The 19,772-nt window shown below is 57.4% G+C and overlaps 1 protein-coding gene across 13 annotated transcripts in view; it reads left to right on the top strand.

The window, feature by feature from the left end:
- The first annotated feature begins 19,331 nt into the window (after positions 1 to 19,331).
- NCOR2 (nuclear receptor corepressor 2) overlaps positions 19,332 to 19,772 on the top strand; it is a 230,811-nt gene continuing 230,370 nt past the window's right edge. For all 13 annotated transcript variants that reach the window (XM_035341049.1, XM_035341048.1, XM_035341040.1 and 10 more), the window contains exon 1: positions 19,332 to 19,582. The gene's annotated coding sequence lies outside the window, so the exon portion shown is untranslated. The remainder of the gene's footprint in view (positions 19,583 to 19,772) is intronic.

The following is a 19,772-nucleotide window of genomic DNA, read 5'->3' as shown; positions in this document are numbered from 1 at the left end:
TAGCTCGGGGTGATGTCTGTGGCTCAGCACAGATGTGATTGTTCCCCCCAATTTGAAATCGTTGCTGTCTCAAGGCACAGTACACTTTTAACAAAAAACTTTCCAGTTCACAGGAAATTCACGTTATTCCAACAATAAGGGTTGCGGTGCGGGAGCTGCTTTTGGCTCGCTGGTTGAGTGGCTGGAAGGGAAAGTGCTCGAGCCCCTTCGGCAGCCAGGAGCACCCGGCCAGCGTCTCCCCAGACCCTGAGGCTGATGTCCAGAGCAGCAAAAAGGGGCTGAGAAACCTGCTAGAGTCTGCTGCAGTGACAGCCTACCCGAAGCTCAGCACCCCTGCCCTCGGCAGCGCCCGACCCTCGCCTGAGCCGTGAGCGGGGCCGCGCGGTAGCCGCGGCTGCTATTTGGGCTGTTTGTCTTGGTTGGTCTAATTATGCCAAGAAAGTCATTATAATTTTATGCTCTTTGGATTAACGTCTTTGCCCAGGGCACCGTAATTAGCGTATGGTTTGTAGCTTAATGATTCCGAGCACAGTCAGTGCGAACTTCCCAGCTGTAAATCGGAGGACTCGGGACATGGGGACGGGCGCGGTGGCTGCGCGGCTCCAGAAACGGGGATTTACCCGTGCATACGCGGGGCATGCTCGTGCTCTCACTCCATCCTGATGAAAGCACGATGCCCTTGAGGAACTGCGATGAGCTGCGACCCCCTTTTGAGCACAGAAATCCGCCCTGGAGCACTTTCTGCCCTGTGGGGTTCAGGTGTGGTGCTGCGCTATGGGGCCAGGCTCCCCAGAGTGACCCCTGCTCGGGGCAGCCGCAGCATCCCCGGCTGCCCAGGCTGTGTCTCTGGGAGTTTGCCCAGCTCCCTCCGAGGAGCAGGCAATTTGGATAATGATAATCTCTCCTTCAGCCCCGGATATTGGATGTTTTAAGCGTCTTCAGGTTTTTGACATTATTGCTGATGATGCCCAGGGATGTCAGTGCCGAGACAGAGCGGCTGCCTCTTGGCACGGGGCTGGCTTTGGAGGTGCCGACTGCCAGGTTTGGTAGCGAAGCCCCCATCCCGCACACTGGGCTCCCCCAGAAACCTGCATCGATGTAGCCAGAGACCCCCGGCTCATCCCTGGCGTCCGCAGTCATCTTCTGGTTTCTTATTTATTGCTCGTTAGGCTGGCCATGAGCTCAGAGCCCGCGCGAGACGCCAAGCGGCCAGACTGCAGCCGTCGTCGTGTGACGGATTGCTTGGGTCGGCTCGGGAGCTCCCGGGAGAGTTTCACAATCTCTTTTCCACTGGAAAATTTCATTAATTCATTACAAAATTGTTAACATAATCAGGGGCTCCGGTTTTAACCGAAGGATATTCTCATGATAAATGTCACGGCTTTCCTTGAGTACCAGTCCAGGAGGAGGTTAAAGAGCAGCGAGAAGGAGCCAAAGCCTGCAGCACCGAGCGCCTCGCACCACTTTCGTTCGAGCTTTTCCCCCCGCGTTTCCCCCAGCAGACGCTGGCAGGCTGGCACTCACCCGCGGGGTGTTAAGGGACCCGTCAAATGCCACCCCTGGTATTTTAGCAGCCTTTGTGTTGGGGGGTGCAGCCTCTCGCATGGGGTGCCCAGGGGTGCCCAGCTTGGCTGTTCCCACCTCTGTGGCCGCAGTTCTCCCAGGGCGGTGAGTTTGAGGAGGAATCAGGACAAAAGCTGGGCCTGTGGTACCGGTTCCCGTTAGCTGCGTGGCTGCTAGCAGCAGAATAAAAGGCGACGAGGCACTTCTTGCCCCTGCCACAAGGAGCAGCCGTAAGGTTTTGTGCCGGGGCGATTCAGTTTTCACCATTTTTTGCAGGGCTGACTTAAAACCAAAGCATTAACACAAAGCAGGGGGGTGCAGGCAGGGAGAGGTGGCTTGTTTGGCTGCCAGCGCTGCCGTTCGGGAGCATTGCACAGCATTTAATAAGCAAGGACCTTTTTAATTCTTTTTCCCCCGGAGCTGGTCTGCACCCTGGCAGCTGGTGGGGCCTGGGGATGCAAGGACACCCCGTTTTCTTCTGTCTCTCACGGTTTGTGGCTCAGCATCTCCGTGAGTCTCATTGCCCTCGCTGCAGCTGCCGGTGGCCGGCGCAGATTTCCCCTCTCTCCTCATTTTGTTGTATTTTAGCCCCGTGCCGAGCTTCGCAGGCACTGCCGCCTGTCATTTCCAGCGGTGGCTGCATTTCAGGGAACTAATGAAGTGATGATTTTCCCTAACTGGCCCCTCAGATTTGCTGATCTCGCTCGAGGATTGCAGGTTAAACGCAAAGTCGGTGCCTGTTGTTACTGGCGAGGCAGACGCTGCGCTGCACGGCCAGGGGTGTGCAGGGGAGGGTTTAGGGGCATGAGTGGTGCTTGGCTCCTGAGCTGCCTGTCCCAAGATCAGACGTGCTTGGCTGTGACAGCGCGTCCCAGCATCGTGTGCCACCACCAGCAGCCCCCGAGGCGCACACAGCATCCCCAGGGTGAGGGTGCTGCAGGGCAGCCCGTCACTGCCAAGCTGGGTCATTTGATGGGAAGGTCTGCGAGCATTTCAGGGTCCAGGACAGGCTGCACAGAGCCACCGCAGTCCCTGAAGGGACTGCACGGAGCACCGCAGCCCTGGGCACCGCACGGCACCGGCTCCATGTGTGGGCTGGGGGGGCAAAGCCCCAGCCAGGCTGGGAGCCCAGGATCGCTCGCAGCCCCTCAGCTCCCCCAGCAGAACTCAAGGTTTCAATGCCCCTGAGCGCATGCAGGGGACCACAAGTTTCTGAAGGGAATAGCAGGAAAAATCAGGCCTGGGGGGATGTCACGTCCTATGGGGAGATCCATCAAGGGTTTCATCTTCCTGCTGCAGTCGTGTTTGTGCTGCTGGTTTGCCATTCCCCCATTCCTCCCTTCCCTCACCGTTGCTCTTCCTTCTTGGCTCTGTGCCATCCATCACCTCATCCTTCCGTCCCTGCCTTTTCTCCATCCTAATCACAAGCCCTTTGGGAGGGACAGATACCCACAGCCAGCCCCTGGGGATGCTGCTCGTTTTCCATCCCTTTTTTTCCATTCCTATGGGGTACTTTTTGCATGGTTCCCTCCCTAGCCTAAAATACCCACTGGCTCCAGCCGGGGCAGTGATACCCGTGGGTGATGCCGTGTGCCTGCACCCGTGGGGACGGTGTCCACATCCTCCCCGAGAGGCTGTCACCTGCGAGGGACCTGCCCCAATCTACCCGGGGCTAATGGCAGGAGGAGGGACAGCACCTTGGGAACTCTCCTATCCCAGCTCGGGCAGTGCAGAGGGCAGGGATCCCTCCCGCAGGAGTTTTCTCTTTTTTTTTTTTTTTGGCTCATTTGGGCAACAACAGCCCTGGGGCAGGGCAGCTGGGAGCTCAACCAAACTGTGTTCATGCAACCACCACGGTATGGCCCAGAGGAGACATCCCCGAGCAAAATGCAGGGCCAGGCTCCCTGCTCCGCTGGCGTTTCATTCACAGCGAGTGCCCGGCACGGGAAGCAAATTTCGGGAGGAATCCGGTGCCTGGGGGAGAGCGGTGGAGCCCTGGCGGCGGGGGAGCAGCTGGAGCCCAGCCGAAGGCACAGCTGCGGGGAGTTGGGTTACTCAGCTTCCAAAATCACATTTTTCCGCGCTTCCCTCATCTGAACGAGGAATAACGCCGATATTGTGAGCGCAGCCGGGCGGGAGCACCCAGCCTGCAGCCGGTGTACGGGGGCTGCCTGCAGGGCACCGAGCCGAGCACCCCCCTTTTGGCAGCAGGGGGACACCAAAATAAGCCCCTAAAGTGCACTTAGTGCCCCGAAGCCCCTCAGGCATCCCGCTCAGGGTGGTGCTCAGCCTCTGAGCTGTGTGCTGGACACGCAGCGTCCCAGCCACCAGCCCACCGGCCAGGTCCCTGGGCACACACCGGGTGCTGAGGGTGCAAAGCCCCGTTACCGGGAGCTGCGGCATTTCTGGCATTCCTGGGATGCCGGCAAGGTTTCAGGCAGACCAAAGGGGAGCCCTGGCAGGGAAGGCAGCGCACACAAATCCTTCTGATTCCAGCCCCTGACCCGGGCGGGATCGTTTGAACCTCTCAGTGCCCATTTTTGCCCTGCCCAGAGCCCCGCTGGAGGGTCTTGGGGTTGCCCTCGATGACATTACAGCACCGGGGGCTGCACCCCACCACGCTGCGTTGGGCAGGACAGGGGAGAAACCTCTGCAGCCACCATCGGCAGCTGGGCTGGATGGGGTTTCCAGAATCTCTAACTCCTCCTGTTGCCTCCTGAAGTCCCAATCTCTCCTCGTTTCGCAGCATTTTGCTGTGCTGCCCAGTATGCCCCCCCCTCAGGGCATCCGGGGGTGTCTGTATTGCTCCCAAAGCCTGGATCCTGCAGGGTGCACTTCCCAAAACCTTGTGCTGTGCTCCGGGCAGCAGCCGATAAATGTGCTCACGGGCTAATTAGCGGTAAGGGAGCACGAGATAAATGACGAGCTCAGCCTGGCCCAACCCTCGTGGGGCTGGCATCGAGGGGGCGAGGCAGGGCTGGGCAAGGTGCTCCAAGAGCCATGCCCCTCGCAAATGGACACGGCTCAAACGTCCGCCGCAGGCGCGGGGAGGCGAGGCGGGGAGGAGGGTCTGGTCCCACCACCCAGCGAGCGCTGCGATTCCAAAATTAAATGCAGTTGCCATAGAAATATTAATTGGGAAGAAAATCTGGAGATGACACTCGAGCAGAAGATGGAGCGTTATGGAGGGATGAGGACAGCGATGAAAATAGAACGGTTAAAAGGAAAAGTCTTCAAAGGAAGCCTCACGCAGGTGAATGTTGAACGCACAGCGGCAGGTCGCCACGTCAGCCGCAGGGGAAATATTGGAGGGCAAGGGATGGGAAGTGCTTGCTGCAGGACCGAGTGCTCTTATCTCTGGCAGAGGTCACCGGGAGCTGGAGGATGGGTCTGAGGATGGATCCCGCAACGGCAGTGAGTTTCTGCTCTTGCTGGGAAGCAGGAGCCAGCCGGGTGCCTTCTCCCCTGATGGGCATCAGCTTCCGAGCCTCTGCTTTGCAACCAACCCACGAGCCAGACGAGGCACCTGACCCACGTCCTCCCATCAGTCTGGATCCTCTGCCTCCGGGCAGGGGCTGGAAGGAGGTTCCCAGCTGGGTCTGCGCCTCCTCCCCGCAGGAGCGTTTGCCTGGCAGCAGGGAGAAGCACCCATCCCTGCCTGGCGGTGCGGGGGAACCGGCCCTTTCAGCTCCCTCTTGCCCCCAGACTGTTGCTTTGCCTGTTCCGTGGGGGAACCGGGCTGAAACGCCCATAATCGGAGAGGTCGCCTGAGGTGAAGCAGGGCTGATGGAAGGCAAAGCGGTGCCGGGGTGCCCCACGGTGCACAAATCCTGCTGGGCCTGCTGCCAGCTGCGCTCAGCTCCCCAGGGGACGACGTGCTGCTGGGCCAGCCCCGCTGGTACGGTCATTGGTGGCTAAGAAGTGAGGGAAGTTGCTGTACAAAAATCCCGATTTAACTAAAAATAAATAAATAAAGTGATAATAACAGGAGGCCCGCCAGCCCTCTCTTAGGACAGGGTGGGGATGGAGATGGGGATTTGGATGGGGACGGGGGCAGAGATGTGATGGGGATGATAGGGATGGGGACGGGCGTCTCGTGCAGGACCGTGGTGCCCTGCTGTGCACGTGGTGGCCACGGGTGATGAGAGCCCAGCCGTGGCCCCTCGCCCGGCCAGGTGGCACTGCGGGGTGCAGCGTGGGGCTGGTGGCCCCCTGCCTGTGCCACACACACACCGTGGCATCAGCGCGGGGGGCGCGGGGCAGCTGCGACCTGCAGGGAGCGGCGGCTGCCCCGGCGCATCCATCTCCACCGCTCCTTCCGCTTAAAGGGAGGGAGGATTACAATGAAGTCGTACTTTTCCCATGAACCACCTCCCACTGTGTTATGCTCTGAAGTTAATTGCAAATGAGGAGATGGAAATAGCTTATTTTGACTTTTCTTAAACAGTGCTTCATTGATTTTTTTTTTTTGCCTTATTTTTTTTTCTGTCTCAAGAGGCAGGCCTGTATCTATTGGAAAATAGCAATTATTTCTGTAATTCCCTAGAATTAGTGGAATTAGTTGAATGAGTAAAATCTGAAGTGAGATGCTGATTAGAAATGCACTGGTGTCGGAAGCGCCATGTGCGCCGTGGTGCGGCGCCGGGCGCTCTCCGTCCATCCCTGGGCACGGCTGCGGTAGGGACAGCTTTGTCCTGAGCTGCTTTGAAGTCTCCGAAGCTTTCTGGCCTCAGTGGGTGCTGCCTACTGGCTTAGCAGTGGCTTTTAGGTGGGATTGCCTCAGTGAAGTGGGCTCCCAGTGAGCCCTCAGGCTGGGCTTACGAGCGGTGTTTTTCACAGGCTGTTCCCTTGCTTCATGGAGAGGGGTCAGCTGGGGCGGGGAAGGCCAGTAGGCTTCTCCTAGATGGGGAGGAGACGCTCGGTGGCTTTCAGTGAGCTGTGGTGGGCTGCAGATGTGCCTGGTTGAGCATGAGCGATCCGGGGAGCACTGCCACAGGGGCACTGACCGGCCTGCCCCAAATGTTGGGGACTGGTCCCACGCAGGGCGATGGCTCTTGGCCCAGGGGACTCATCCTGGAGCCCCTCCTGGAGCAAGGCAGGAGCACGAGGGCTGGGCGAGAGGTGTTGGAAGCCGACGCTTCGTCTGCCCTGGGTTGCCCCCACTGTGCCGTCCTGTGTGCATCGGCCCCGCCGCTCCAGCAAAGGTTATGACAGCAGCTGGACACCATCCCCGTGTCCTACATCAGAAAAAGGAGGAGAAAAGCCCAGAGAGCTGCTTTTCCTAAATGAACCCGGGTTGGAACGGTCTGTCCTGGGCGCCTCCTGCTGCGTGCAGGGCACGAGCCAGGTCTTTGGGTTCTTGGCTCTGCCAAAGAGTTGGGGCTCGCGGAACTTCATCAAAAAAAAAATAGAAATAAAAATGGTCCTGTGGTATTTTTAATAACCTGCTGGTTTAACTCAATTATGAGAGCATAATTAACTTGCTGAGATGAAACGTGAGATAAACCTTTGATTTTTTTTTTCTTGAAGGATGCTGCAGATAGATTTTGAACTTTGTATTCAATTACTTAGAAGAGAAAAAAATTAACAGGTTTCTGATGAGAAAAGCACACTACCTCCTTCATAAAGAGAGATTTATTAAGGATAGTGAACGAGTGTACCTCAGGGCTCAATCATCTACTGTTTTTTTTCAGGGGGTGATTCAATTACTTTAAGATGTGTTGCCTAAAAGAACAAACCGGTCTCTGTTACTCGGCGAATTAATCAAGTTCCTTCAGTGGTTTCTCTGGGTTAATAATTTCATTTAGGCGGCCTTCTGTTCCGTGGTTTCATCCCTACCAAGAAAACTCTCAAATGAGAGGGAGGAAAAAGGAAAAAAAAAGAAGTGCTATTCATCTGCTGGCCTTAGCACGGAGCACAGGCAGCACATGGCACCGCGACGGGAGGAGCTGGTGAAAGATCAGCCTGCTCGGAGGTGCCTGTGAAAGCAGCAACTGGTTGGAAGATAGTTAAAAAAAAAAACAACGTGTTAAGGCTAATATTTTCACTGTGTAAAAAGGCCATTTGGATTTGTTGTCATCCGTGAAGAGCTGTGGATTTTATTCGTAATTACTGTGAATGATGTTCTCTGGATAGTGCAGGCGAATCCTGAAAATGTCACAAATTTTTAGCACTTTTTTTTTTTTTCTCTTGAATATTCATAGCTCCGCTGTTCGATACAGATGGACGAAGTGCAGCAAGGAAAAAGACATCCCTGACGTCGGTCTGTCCGTGTGTGATCCCAGCCCCTGTCCTGGGCCCTGCTCCAGGCTGCAAGGGCGCAGGGGCTGCGGCCGGCCCCGCCGCCTTATCTGCTCCTGGGGCCATCTCAAGGAGCACAGTAAAAATTTACGATCCCCATCACATCGTGCTGGATAAATACCTAAATCCCCTTTATTCTTAAGCAGTAATGCCTAATGAATTGCTTTATGTACCGGAACAGTGAGGTCGGGATCTGAAGGTTAAGCAGGCTCGCACGCCCCACCGCAGCCACGGCCGCGTAAGACGCCGCGGGTCGGGGTTTGGGTGTTCTGCCCCCGTGGCTTCAGGGGAGACGTGCTGCCTAGTGCTGGCCCACGGGGTGACACTGCTGGGGACACGGCTCTTCTTCTCCCTGTCCTTTCCTTGCCTTGTTCAGACTGCTGGGCAGCCCCTGGTTTGGGGGGGGGGCTGGCTTGGAAATGCTGCACGTTGGAAAAAGGGGGTTAGAAACCTGCGGGGCTTGAATTGGCATCCCAGCCCCACGGAGCCCCAGCTCCGTGGGCTCCGTTCTCAAAGCGAGAACCCACCTCAGAGACGCTTTTGGCAAAAGCTCCGGGGCTGTTTTCGTACATCGTAAAGCATCTCTCGGAAGTTCACGTGCAGTGCAGTTGGATTCTCCCAGCATAAACGCAAAGAGCAGCGGCAAGGCCGTGACCAGCAGCGGGGGCTGTGATGGCCCCAAAATGCCTCGTGCGGCATCCCCACACCTCCGGGCAGGGCCGTGCTGCCCGACCTTCCTGTATTTTTGGCACGCTCATGAAATGGTGACCGGTGTGGGCACCCCGGGCTGCTCGGAGGGCTGAGACGTGGGCAGACACGGGGTGTGCAAAGCCGCCCGCAGCCCCGTTGGCCCTAACGAGGCAGCTTCGTTAGGGGCCGGCTGGGGAGCGCCTGGCTGCCTGCGCGGGGCAGCGGATGCTCGTGTCATGGCTGATTACTTTTCATTTGGGCAGGGTTCAACCGGCGATAAAGCTAAAGGGAGGGATTGTAGCTATTCCCAGAACAAGAGGTCATCTGTTTTCTTTCAGGGAGCTTGGCTCTGGCTCCAGCACGCTGAGGAACAGCGAGGCCCTTTTATCTGCCGGGGAGGGGAAGGGCTGTCGGGGGGCCGCGATGGTTTCTCTCCCCGTGCGAGCACTCGCTGCAGCCCGAGCATCGTGCCCGAGCTCCGCGTGGTGCTGTGGTGCCTGGGGATGCTGTGGAGCCCATCCAAGCCCGACCCCAAGGACCACACAGGTGCAAGAGTGTGGCTGTGCCGATGCCCCGTGCCATACAGGTACCACGTTGTCCTTTATACCTTCATTTTCCACGACACATCCGTATAGCTCTTTTCGAGGCTCCTGGCCTCCACCTCCCAAATACATTTAGGGTGTAAAGCTGTGTGCTGAGGTGGGGGTGAGCATTTCCCAAGCGGCTGCCCGGCTCACGGAGCCACCACAGTCCAGTCCAGGTCCCCAGCAGCCCTTTGCCACCCCTGGCCGAAAACACCATGCGCTCCTGGGGCAGGCGCGGGTGCGGAGCTTCGCAGGCAACCCCAAATGTTGGTGTTGGGCACAGCTGGAGCTCCAGCACGGCCAGAGGGGCCCCTCGCCTGCCTGCACGATCCCACACGGATGGGAATGGCTCCCAGATGTTGCGCAGAGCCCACCTTTGAAAGAAAAGCCTCTAATCTTATCCCGGGGACTCCCAGCATTAGCTTTGCCTTCTCCCTGCCTCGCACGCAGACAGCCGTGCTTCGGTGCTGCCTGCGCAGCGTCTCGGAGCCGGCGTGGCTTTGGACGGGAGCTGCTGTCGTGCCTGGGGTGCGCTGGCTCCTTGCACTGCTCGTTTGGGGCAGCCTCAATCGGCTCCTGGTTTTGTTAACGCTTTCCCACTTAAATTCAATGCACATTCTTCTCCGTCTCTGTTTTTTCTCCCTCCACTTTGCTACAAGAGCCAGTTGCTTTTCCCACGTGAGCGAGGCAAGCAGAGGAGCCCTAATTATCTCTGTCCTCCTCGAGCAGAGGATTAGTGACCCAGAGACGGCCCCGCACCGGGGCTCAGCCCCGGCAGTCCCCTCTTCCAGCCCCGGTTCCTCCCATTCCCATTTCTGCCCCGTCCCCGGTGGGCTGCGAGGTGCTGCTGCAGGTTGCATGCGGGCCGGGGCACAGCCCTGGGGCCTCGTTTGCTCTCACGCTATTAAGGCAATTTGCAAATACAGCCCCGTGCAGGGAGGTAGGGGGCTCTGCGGGGCTGGCTTTGCCCTCTCTAAGCGCTGAGATGGGAGCAAGGACCCAGGGCAGGGCTGGAGAGCTGCTGGAGGAGGTGGGGGGTGACCAGGGGTCCGTGCCCCCCGCTCTGCTCGGCTCTGCCGGCTGGACCCCAGCTCCTGCAGCCTGCCGGGGGATTTGTCGCTGGAGGAATGCAGTGCTCGTGCTGAGGAAAGTAGGGCATCCGCTTGGCAGCTCCAGAAATAATGGGAGATCGGTTTAATTATTCTACAGAAATGCTCAGATTGTGCAGATGCCTGACTTAGGTTTAATATAATTAAGATAACTCATGTCTGTAAACATGTCTGAGACTGAGCGGGGTGTTGGAGCCGCCGATCCAAGCCTGCGTTTTCCCTCGCAGACATCAGCTGGAGCTCCGAGAGCCCACGGCCGGCAGGATGCGGCCGGGCCTGCCCCCACCGGGCCCTGCTGTGGGTTGGGGTGCTGGGAAGGCACCAACACCTCCCCGCACCCAGCCCTTCTTGCACGAGGGCAGGGGTGGCCGGGTCCTGCGCTTCGGCATCCCTTGTGCCGCGTGGATCGGGATAGCAAAGAAAAAAACCTTTGCTGGTGACAGCAGTGCACGGGGGTTGAGTTGAGCCTCTTTCTTTTATTTTAATGTGTAGAAAATTGCCCTTTTCTCCCCAGATTGCAGCTGGCTGCCCTGCCCAGGGTACCTTTGTACCCTGGCCGAGCCCAAATGCTTTTCCCAGGGTTGACGCACGGGATCTGCTTTGCGAGGTGAGCGTGTCCCAGACACAGCAAACCCAGGCACTTGTTAGGCACCAAACACCTGAAACTTTGCCTTGTTTTTCTGCACCCTTCTTAGGGCTCCTTCCCCCAGCCTGCCTTGTGCACCCCTGGCTCTTCACACCTTGAAACCCTCCGGATGCTCTTCTTGTGCTTTGCAAGCCCCCAAAAAAACCAAAGTCGGGACCTTGCTTGCTAACGAGCACTGCTGGGGCACCTGGGGAGAGCTGCTGAGAAACATGGGGCAATGCCCAGCCACCCGGGCTGTGCTCTCGTCCCACCTTACCCCAGACCCTGGAGCCCCACGCGGCACCGCACCGAGGTGGCTGGAGAACGCCGCACACCGCACAGAGTAATTAGAGCAAACGCACACACACACACACAGAGGCGCAGCAGTACTGATTTCGGCATTAGCATGATAATGAATGTTCTCACTAGAAGCTTGTAATTATGTTTCCTCTTTTTTTCCCCTCCCCCTGGAAGTATAATTAATTATGAATAGAGCCAGAGTTTGACGCTAACGCATATTTTTTTTTTTTTTAAATCCCTTTTGGTTCCATTTCTGACCTATTAAAAATTTATGAAGGAACCAGAGGTAAAGTCATTTTCCCAGGCTGTTGCTCCTATAAATTCAACGGGGATAATACTAAAAATAATGCTGACAGAAGAAGGCAGGAGGGCACTTTGCAGAGGGTCTCTCCCCTCTCCCTTGGGCCGCATCCTGCGTAAGAAGCCAAAAAAAAAAAAAGAGAGAAACCAAGTGGTGGGCAGGGGGGCACAGGGAGGCAGGGGAAGTGCTGGGGGATGGGGCTGGGGGTGGCAGCCCTGGGGGTGGCAGCCCTGCAGGTCCCCTCCCCAAAGCCACCGGGGCTGCTGAGGGTGGAGAAATGCGCTGGGAGCAACCAACAACATCATTTGTTTAAAACAAGCAAAAATCAAGCAACACCCGCAAGCACCTTCAGCACCTTGGGAGATTAGTTGAGGACTATGAAATGCAAGCTCACAAACTTTTAAGAAGGTGCTTTTCTCTTTCAATCTGCTCACGCAGAAGATAAAGGAGGAAGATAGAGGAGGCCCTTGCCCCTGCAGATGAAGGCGCTCCTGGTCCTCCTCCTCCTCGGCCGGCTGCCATTCATAGCGGCGGCCTTGCCTTGCTGTAGGTGGGAACTGTTTTTCTTCTTAAATTGCATTTATTCTAACAAATGTCTCATGCAAACACAATTGCAGGTTTGCTGGAGGGAGATGCTATTTGCAGGCAGCCTGGCACAAAGGCGGATTTATTCTCCTTCCTTTCATTCATTTGAAGCTAAAGTAATAGCTCTAACTACATCTGACTTATAATAGGCGCGTTACTGGGAACAAACCTGTATTCTGCATGTATTTCCCTCTTTGTCAGCTCCACCTAGGCACTTTTTCTCCCTCTCTCTCCCTCTCTTTTTACAATAACAAAATCAGAGCCTTGTCAGCTGAAAGTTTATATGCCCTATTTATAGCGCTCCCCCGGCTCCCGGCTCTCACGTCCCGGCACAAGGAGCTCCTTCCCCTCTGCCCGCAGGGAGCTGCGGTGCCCGGGGAGCGGCTCCTCCAGCCGTCCCGCACAGCCAGGTGTGCCCTGCTCTCGGCACCATCCCCGCATGCTCTGCCCGAGGAGGTTTGCTGTCTCTTTTTGCCAGTGGGGTTTGGAAATTTGGGGGTTGCTGTCAGAAAACAGGGGGGTTTTGTTGGGCAGCCTGCAGGGTTTGCTCCTCGGAGCTGCTGAGCATCTGCGTGGTGCCTGTTGGTCCCAGGGAAGCATCACCAAAGCCTGGCACGCAAATTCGGCATCCACCTGGTGGCTTTCACTAATTAGGAAAATAGGAGTGTTTCTCCAGGGAGCCTCACCTGGGTTTTGTACTTAAGCTGGAACTTCGGTGTGCGTGTGCGTTTAGGAGGCCTCCACAGACAGGTAAACCTGGACTCGGCACTGCCGTGTTTCCGCTAAGGGGAGGTGGGCGCCCGTTGCTGCCGTCCCACCACCTGTGTGCACTCGTGGCTTTTTCTCCCCCAGCAGAAGCACAGCATCTCCATGTCCTCGCTGCCGTGGTGCTGGGGGCTCAGCAGAGCTCTCCCGTCTGTGCCAGGCAAGAAAGATGAGCAGGAAAGAGGCTCTTGTGTCGTTCTCCCTCTGGCTAAAGCTAATCCCACTGAAGGGAGAACTCTGAGTGCCAAAAAACGTCCCCTCCACGAGGGGTCCTGCTCCCACGAGCTGTTTATGGGCTGAACAGCCATCAGAGCCTGATAACGAAGCGGTGTTTGCAGCACAGGGCAGGACGTTGGGGCTGCGGGGAGGGCGGCTGTGCCGCCACCGCCTTTCCTACGCGGATTTTTGCTTGCTGAAGAGTCGGCCCTTCTGTTAAATATAGCTCATGAGCTGTTCTTGAATTGCACCTAATTACGTCTCCTCTCCAGCGCAGGCTTCCTGCCTGTTTGCAGCTACAAGGAGCTGGGTGATTGCGGCTTGAACTCCTCGGGCTCATTTGTTATCCCCGCGTCTCATGCTTGGAAGGAGGGAGATGAAAAGTTGAATCCTCTGAGAAGGGAGGGAAAAAAAAAAAAAAAAAAAAAAAGAAATAATCCTGGCGAGGTTCCTTTTGAGCTCTTTGCTCATTAAGATGTCAAAAGGTTGGGTGCCCTGGCAACTGCTTCTCCTGGCTAAGCAGGACTTGAAATTGCTGCAGCCACCAGTCGGAAAATCTGCAGGCGCTCGCCCAGCTCCGCGGCCGTGGGAAAACGCCCTCAGCCGGGTGCCCAGCGGCTGGCACGGTGTGCGTGTGCGCAGCACGGGCACGGTGCGAGCCTTGCCTCCTGCGGGAAGTCCCAGGGGGCCCATCCCGAAAGGCTGCTCCGATTTAAGCAAATACAGCTGCTCGGGGCACCGGGCACCGTGTCACCGTTGCCTCGCCCCACCGCTCCTCTGTGCCTGTTCTGCGTCCTCCCAGCCACGTTGACGTTGATCTAAGGCCCTGCGGGTAATTCCCGTGGACTTCACCTGGAAAGAGTTACTGAATGAATGTTTGAATACTTAGGGAATGACTCCCAAACATCAGTTTAAGCTCACTGGTTCGTTTTTTTTAAGCCTTTGCCCGTTTGCGCCCAGCTGCTCACCAGCCGCTCAGCCCGGCTCCCTCTGCAGACCTCGCAATGTTTCTGCCTCAGTTTTGTGGCTCATTTCTGGGATATTTTGTTAAGATCTTTTGCTCTTCCAACCCAAAGCAGGGCTCTTAATGGAGTTTGAGTGGGTACAGAAAAGGGAAGCATCTTTTCCCCAGCCCCTAGAAAGGGGCTGTCCTGCCTGGATGTGAGCCGGGGCATCGCCCTGCTTGGCCAGATGAGCTCAGCGAGGGAGACACAACAGTGCTTTAACTAACTGCACGTCAAGTTTCTTCCACGGAGGAGAAAAATAGCCAACATGACCGAAAATATGCAAAAGATCAACTCTCTGGTTAGAAGTGGCCTGGCTACCAGTTTCAGTCTCAGGCACTTGGCTTTGCTGTGGGAAGCCCTCATCATTTTCTACTGTTTTACTCATCGCCAAAAATATGATGAAACCAGAATTGAATGTGGCTTTTTTCTGTCTTATTACAGTAAGCATCATAAATTATTCACCCATGAGACTCAACCGCATTTCTCACTCAAAAGGAGCTTCCTTTTGTCTCCAGACGCTGGGACCTCGGAGTCGGAGCAGCGCCCAGCGAGGTGGCCCGGCGGTGGCCGTCATGTCCACAGTCCCCTCCCTGGCACGGGGAATATCACCGCCCGCTTCTCCCGGTGTCCTCATGACGTCCGGGGCCAAGCTGTCCCCATGGCGGGGACACATCTCAGGACGTGGGACCCCCGGTGGGGGCAGCCCTGCACACCAACACAGCGCCAGCTCCCTCAGAAGCCCGCGTCCTAGGACAATGTCAGTCTAATCAGCGCCCTCTTCGTTAGCAGGGACCTATAATTAGAAGCAGCAGCCAGCCATCTGCTTTTATCTCGTCACATCACACCGTGCCTCTCCGCTGCCCTTTATTACCGGCCATCGTTTTAGATCAACATTTCCCCCCCCAGCCATGTCTTATCTCACTTTCCGTATTGCCAGTGAACGGCACCAGAAATGCTCCGTGGTGAAGGGGAGCGGGCAGCGCTGGAGCTCTGCTGAAAGGGGTCCGCGTCTGCTGTTCCCATAGAAATGGTATTTTGGGGGTTCACCACATCGCCGGGGACCTTCCCCAAATACCCTCTGCCTTGTGCCAGGCACGGGCAGCAGGGCTGAGAATAGGAAGGCATGGGGAAAATGGCCCCGTGCTTACATCCTCTGAGGTTCCCCGGGTTATCAAACACTTCCTCGAGTTTCTCCCTGCATCCTGCTCCTTCAAGGGCTGCACCCGCTGGGGCAGCGAGGGGGACATCACCTGTGCCACCAGCCAGCCCTGGTGTCCACGCCGTGCGGCCAGGGACAGCCCCAGCTGGAGGAAGGGCTGGAGAACCCCCGCTAATGGATCTCTAAACTTGGTACCTTGACAAAAGCCTAAGACATATAAATGGATTAACAGCCATGGTTTATTAGCGCTCCTTAATTCACTTCGCAGGGCTGAGGGAAAAGTTATTAGCAGATGTATGGGCAGTAATAAGCTAATTATAACCCTGTCAGATCAGAGATTTGAAGAGGTGGGGAGTTTTGTGTGTGAGATAACTGTAATTGTGTGCTAAAGATTATGAATTAATATTGATTTAATAAAGCTGCAGCAATTCATTGCTGCGGGAAAGCCCAGGTATTCACTGTGAGAGCTGCCCTGGTGGCACCCACCCCTGTGCTGGCCAAAAAGTGGGCTGGCAGGTGTCCCCATGTCCCTTTGTCCTTATGTCCCTACGTCCCTATGCCCCTCCTGCCCCTCATTTTGCAGCCACTCCACTGCCCATCCCCACTGCAGGGCAGAGGGCAACATTTGCTCTATGCAGTGGCTGTGTTTGCTGCTTTTATCTGAGCTGAAAAGCCAGGTCCCCTGCTGATCCTCGAGATGTGGCCCTTCTGGGTGCATGTCCAGGGGGTCCCGCAGCCCCACCAGCCCTGGCTGCCCTGATGTGTCTGCCCCGCAGCGCTCGCCAGAGCCGGAGGTATCCCTGGTGCTTCTTGTTCCCAGCTCCCAGCCGCCATCTAGCATCATTTCAGTTTTCCTCCTCTCCTCATGTCTCTGAATGCCACCTACTTCGGGATACCCACATCTCGTCATCTGTAAACCACCGCCAGCCTGAAAGCGAGCGTGGAAGAGGCACGAGCAGCTGTCTGCAGCAGATTGCGAGTGGCTGCGGGGACTCGGCGGGGATGCTGGGGTGACCGAGGCTTGAAACGAGGGCAGTGGCTGGGTGAAGGACTCCAGATGGGCATGGAGCAAGCTCCTGCACAGAGCAGCACCAGAGGCATCTTTCCTTTTGGGCTTTTTTGGCTTTTTTTTGGAGACAGATCCATTTTCCCGAGGTGATCCCCAGCCCTGGCACAAGCCCTCTGCACCGTGTCGGTGATGCTCCAGAGGGGACATCGGGGACAGCATGGGGCCACGTGCTGGAAGTCCTCATGGTGTTGTCTTCACTCAGCCCCAGCTCCCCAAGGACACAGACAAACTGTTTGCAGGATTCAGGCCTTTCTCTAACTTCGGTAACTCAGGACTTGCCAGCTGCCATGGGCCACGCATATTCCTGGAGGGACGCCGCCCCCCCCTTCCCCTGGAGTGGTTTTCACGAGCATCAGTTCTAGTGGGCTGATGCTCTGATAAAGGCAATTACAGGATGACTTAGTTTAAAGGCTGCAGCTTGCATTAAATTTAATTACTTTCCCCTGAAGCTTTCCATGGGAGGGCGGTTTCAAAGTGCGGGTGGCTCCTGTTTTGCATCTCGCTGCTTTTCCTGGAGGAGTTTAGGTGAACCCAAGTGAGAAAATGCCCCAATTTCTTGCATTTGTGCCGGGGATCAGGCGAGTTTAATGCCGAAATACTGCAAGACAAGAATACGAGGCAGGACTCCAGTTTTCCGCTGAGATCTGAAATCCCCTTCTTTGCTGATGCGCCGTTTCAGAGGCGCGTTGCATTACCATTTTATCTGATGGAATAGCTATCAACGGCCGCTTAGAAGTGAAACGCTACGGAAAATCTGTGTAAGCTATCTCCAGCCTCGCAGCGCAGACACGCTGTGATTACAGCGGCAGCCCTGCTCTTTCTCGGGTGTTTCACGTGCGGGGACGTGGCTGGCACCGAGACCCGCTGCCGGTGTCCCCTGCTCGGTGTGGTGCTGGGGAGGCTCATCCTGGCAAGGCCACGGCTCCTGGCACCTCGTGGTCCTGCCACAAGCTGCTCAGGGATTTCTGTGGAAAAAAGAAACTCCCAGCTTCCGCCGCTGCTTGGGAAAAAAGCTTGGAAACTCCAAGCCGGGAGGCCCTGAGAAAGGTTGTTAAGGATGGGGCGTAACGAGGCTAGCTCCGTGCAGAGCAGGCCATCGCTCGCTGCTTCTTCTGCTGGGGGCATCCCCCCCAGCACGGGGCAACCCTTGTGTTTGGGCCCACAGGACAGCCAGGTGCAGGGGAGGACGTAGAAATGCAGTGAAACCATCCCCTCTATTACAAAAGCAATGCCACTGCTAAAAGCCTGTGCTGCTGCTGCGATGCCAGCCCATCTCCTTTGGGACCGTGGCCTTCCAGATCGTAGAAATGCAGTCAAAGAATCCATCTGTGCTCTGGTGGGATAGGCAGCCCTGCTGGAAAGTGTGTTCAGCCCTAAGGGATTTTTTTTTTTAATACATTTTATTCTAATGTTGTTCTGAGGTCAGTAGAATCAAAACGCCTGGCTCCTGGCTGCAGTAAAATTAACGTCTGAAGCCTTTTTGCAGTGGTACGGGACTTGCCATCCATTCATTAAATGAAAGCTCCCTGAGAAACACCGCAGATAAGAAAAACAAGAAGGCACAGCTCAAGTAAGGCGAAGCGGCTGGAGCAGGGACACCCCACAATGCAAGGCTGATGGAGCCGGTCCTTTATCTTCAGAGATAATCGCATCTTCCAGAGGAAGGTTTGATCCACCGTGTTGCCTCACAAGGCGCTCGGCTGGCCGGCCGGACACGTACGACCAAGGACTGGAAAACACAGGGAAGGGGCACGAGGGCTGCCCGAAAGCTGTGCACGCAGCGGCTGCGGCCTTTGCAGGGACGCGTGCCTTTGCTGGTGCCAAGACTGAGGGAAGAGCGGGGGCGTTGCAAGGTTTTGGGGTGTCTCATTGCCTGCTGGCACAGACGTGGGGCTGCAAGAGGTGCGAGAGGCTTGAGAGGGGCCAAGCTCATGGAGCTGAGCGAGGCCAAGCACGAGGTGCTGCACCCAGGTCGGGGCAGCCCCAAGGCTGGGCTGAAGGATGGACGGGGAGCAGGAGGAGAAGCGCTCGGGGGTGCTGGTGGATGAAAGGCTGGACACGAGCCGGCACCGTGCGATGGTAGCCCAGAACCCAATGACCAGTCAGTCCCCTGGGCCGCATCAGGGGCAGCGTGGCAAGGGAGGGGATTGTCCCCCTCTGCTCGCCCCCGTGAGGCCCCACCTGGAGGGGCCCCAGCGCCAGAAGGACGCGGAGCTGCTGGAGCGGGGCCAGAGGAGGCCGCGGGGTGCTGGGAGGCTGCGAAGGTGGTGAAGGGCCTGGAACACGAGTCCTGTGAGGAGCTGCTGAGGGAGCTGGGGGTGTTTGGTCTGGAGAAGAGAAGGCTCAGGGCAGACCTCATTGCTCTCTGCAACTGCCTGAAAGGAAGGGGTGGGGAGCTGGGGGTCGGCCTCTTCTCACAGGTAACCAGTGACAGGACCAGAGGGAATGGCCTCAAGCTGTGCCAGGGGAGGTTTAGTTTGGAAATTAGGGGACATTTCTTCTCCGAAAGAGCAGTCAGGCATTGGGATGGGTTGCCCAGGGAGGTGGTGGAGTCACCGTCCCTGGGGGCATTCAAGGAGAGGTTGGACGTGGTGCTTGGGGACATGGTTTAGTGGGTGACAGTGGTGGTAGGGGGATGGTTGGACCAGACGATCTTGGAACTCTTTTCCAACCATAATGATTCCGTGATTTTAAACTGAACAGGGCAGATTTAGATGAGATACTGTGGTGAAATTCTTCCCTATGAGTGCAGCGAGGCCTTGGCACAGGCAACCCCGAGGGTACCGCCGGCCGGGGCCACGAGCAGCCCTGCTGCGGGTACACGAAACTGCCCCCATCCTCTCCGTGCCCCCCCCCCTCCGACCTCCCCTTCAGCCCCTCGGGGGGGTGCCCGGCGCTGCAGGCGGCCTCGGCGCCTTTAAGGCTGGCGGGCGGCGCGGCCCCGCCCGGCGGCCGGAGCAGGGAGCGGAGCCCGCCCGCCTCCCGCCCGCCTCCCTCCCTCCCTCCCGCCCGGGCAGGGCAGGGCACGGCTCGGCTCGGAGCGGCACGGCGCGGAGCTGCGCCCGCCTACCACGGCCCGGCCCGGCTCGGCCCGGCTCCGCTCGGCTCCCCGGGGAGAGGCAGCCCCCATGGCTCTGGATTTATAACCACGGCGCAGATGGCGGGGCCGAGCCCCCGCGCCCAGCGCTGCCCCGCCGGCCGCTGAGGCGGCCCCGTTGCGGGAGGAGGAGGAGGAGGAGGAGGAGCGGCGGCGGCGGCGGCGGCACCCGAGGAGCGGCCATGGGGGGCGGCAGCCGGCGGCGGGATTAGGTAAGGCAGGAGCACCTCGGGGGGGCCGGCCCCGCAGAGCTTCCCCCCCCCCTCCCGCTAATTAGCGCCGCCCCCGCTAATTAATTAGCGCGGGGTTAATGGGGGAGGAGGGCCTGGGGGGGGGTAGGCTGCAGCCCGGCCGCGCAGGACCCGCCGGCAGCCCACGGGGGGGGGGGGGGGTAAGGGGAAA

The sequence above is a fragment of the Oxyura jamaicensis genome, chromosome 15, assembly GCF_011077185.1.
Source record: "Oxyura jamaicensis isolate SHBP4307 breed ruddy duck chromosome 15, BPBGC_Ojam_1.0, whole genome shotgun sequence".
NCBI classification, from domain to species: domain Eukaryota; kingdom Metazoa; phylum Chordata; class Aves; order Anseriformes; family Anatidae; genus Oxyura; species Oxyura jamaicensis.
This window is presented reverse-complemented; position numbering and strand designations above follow the sequence as displayed.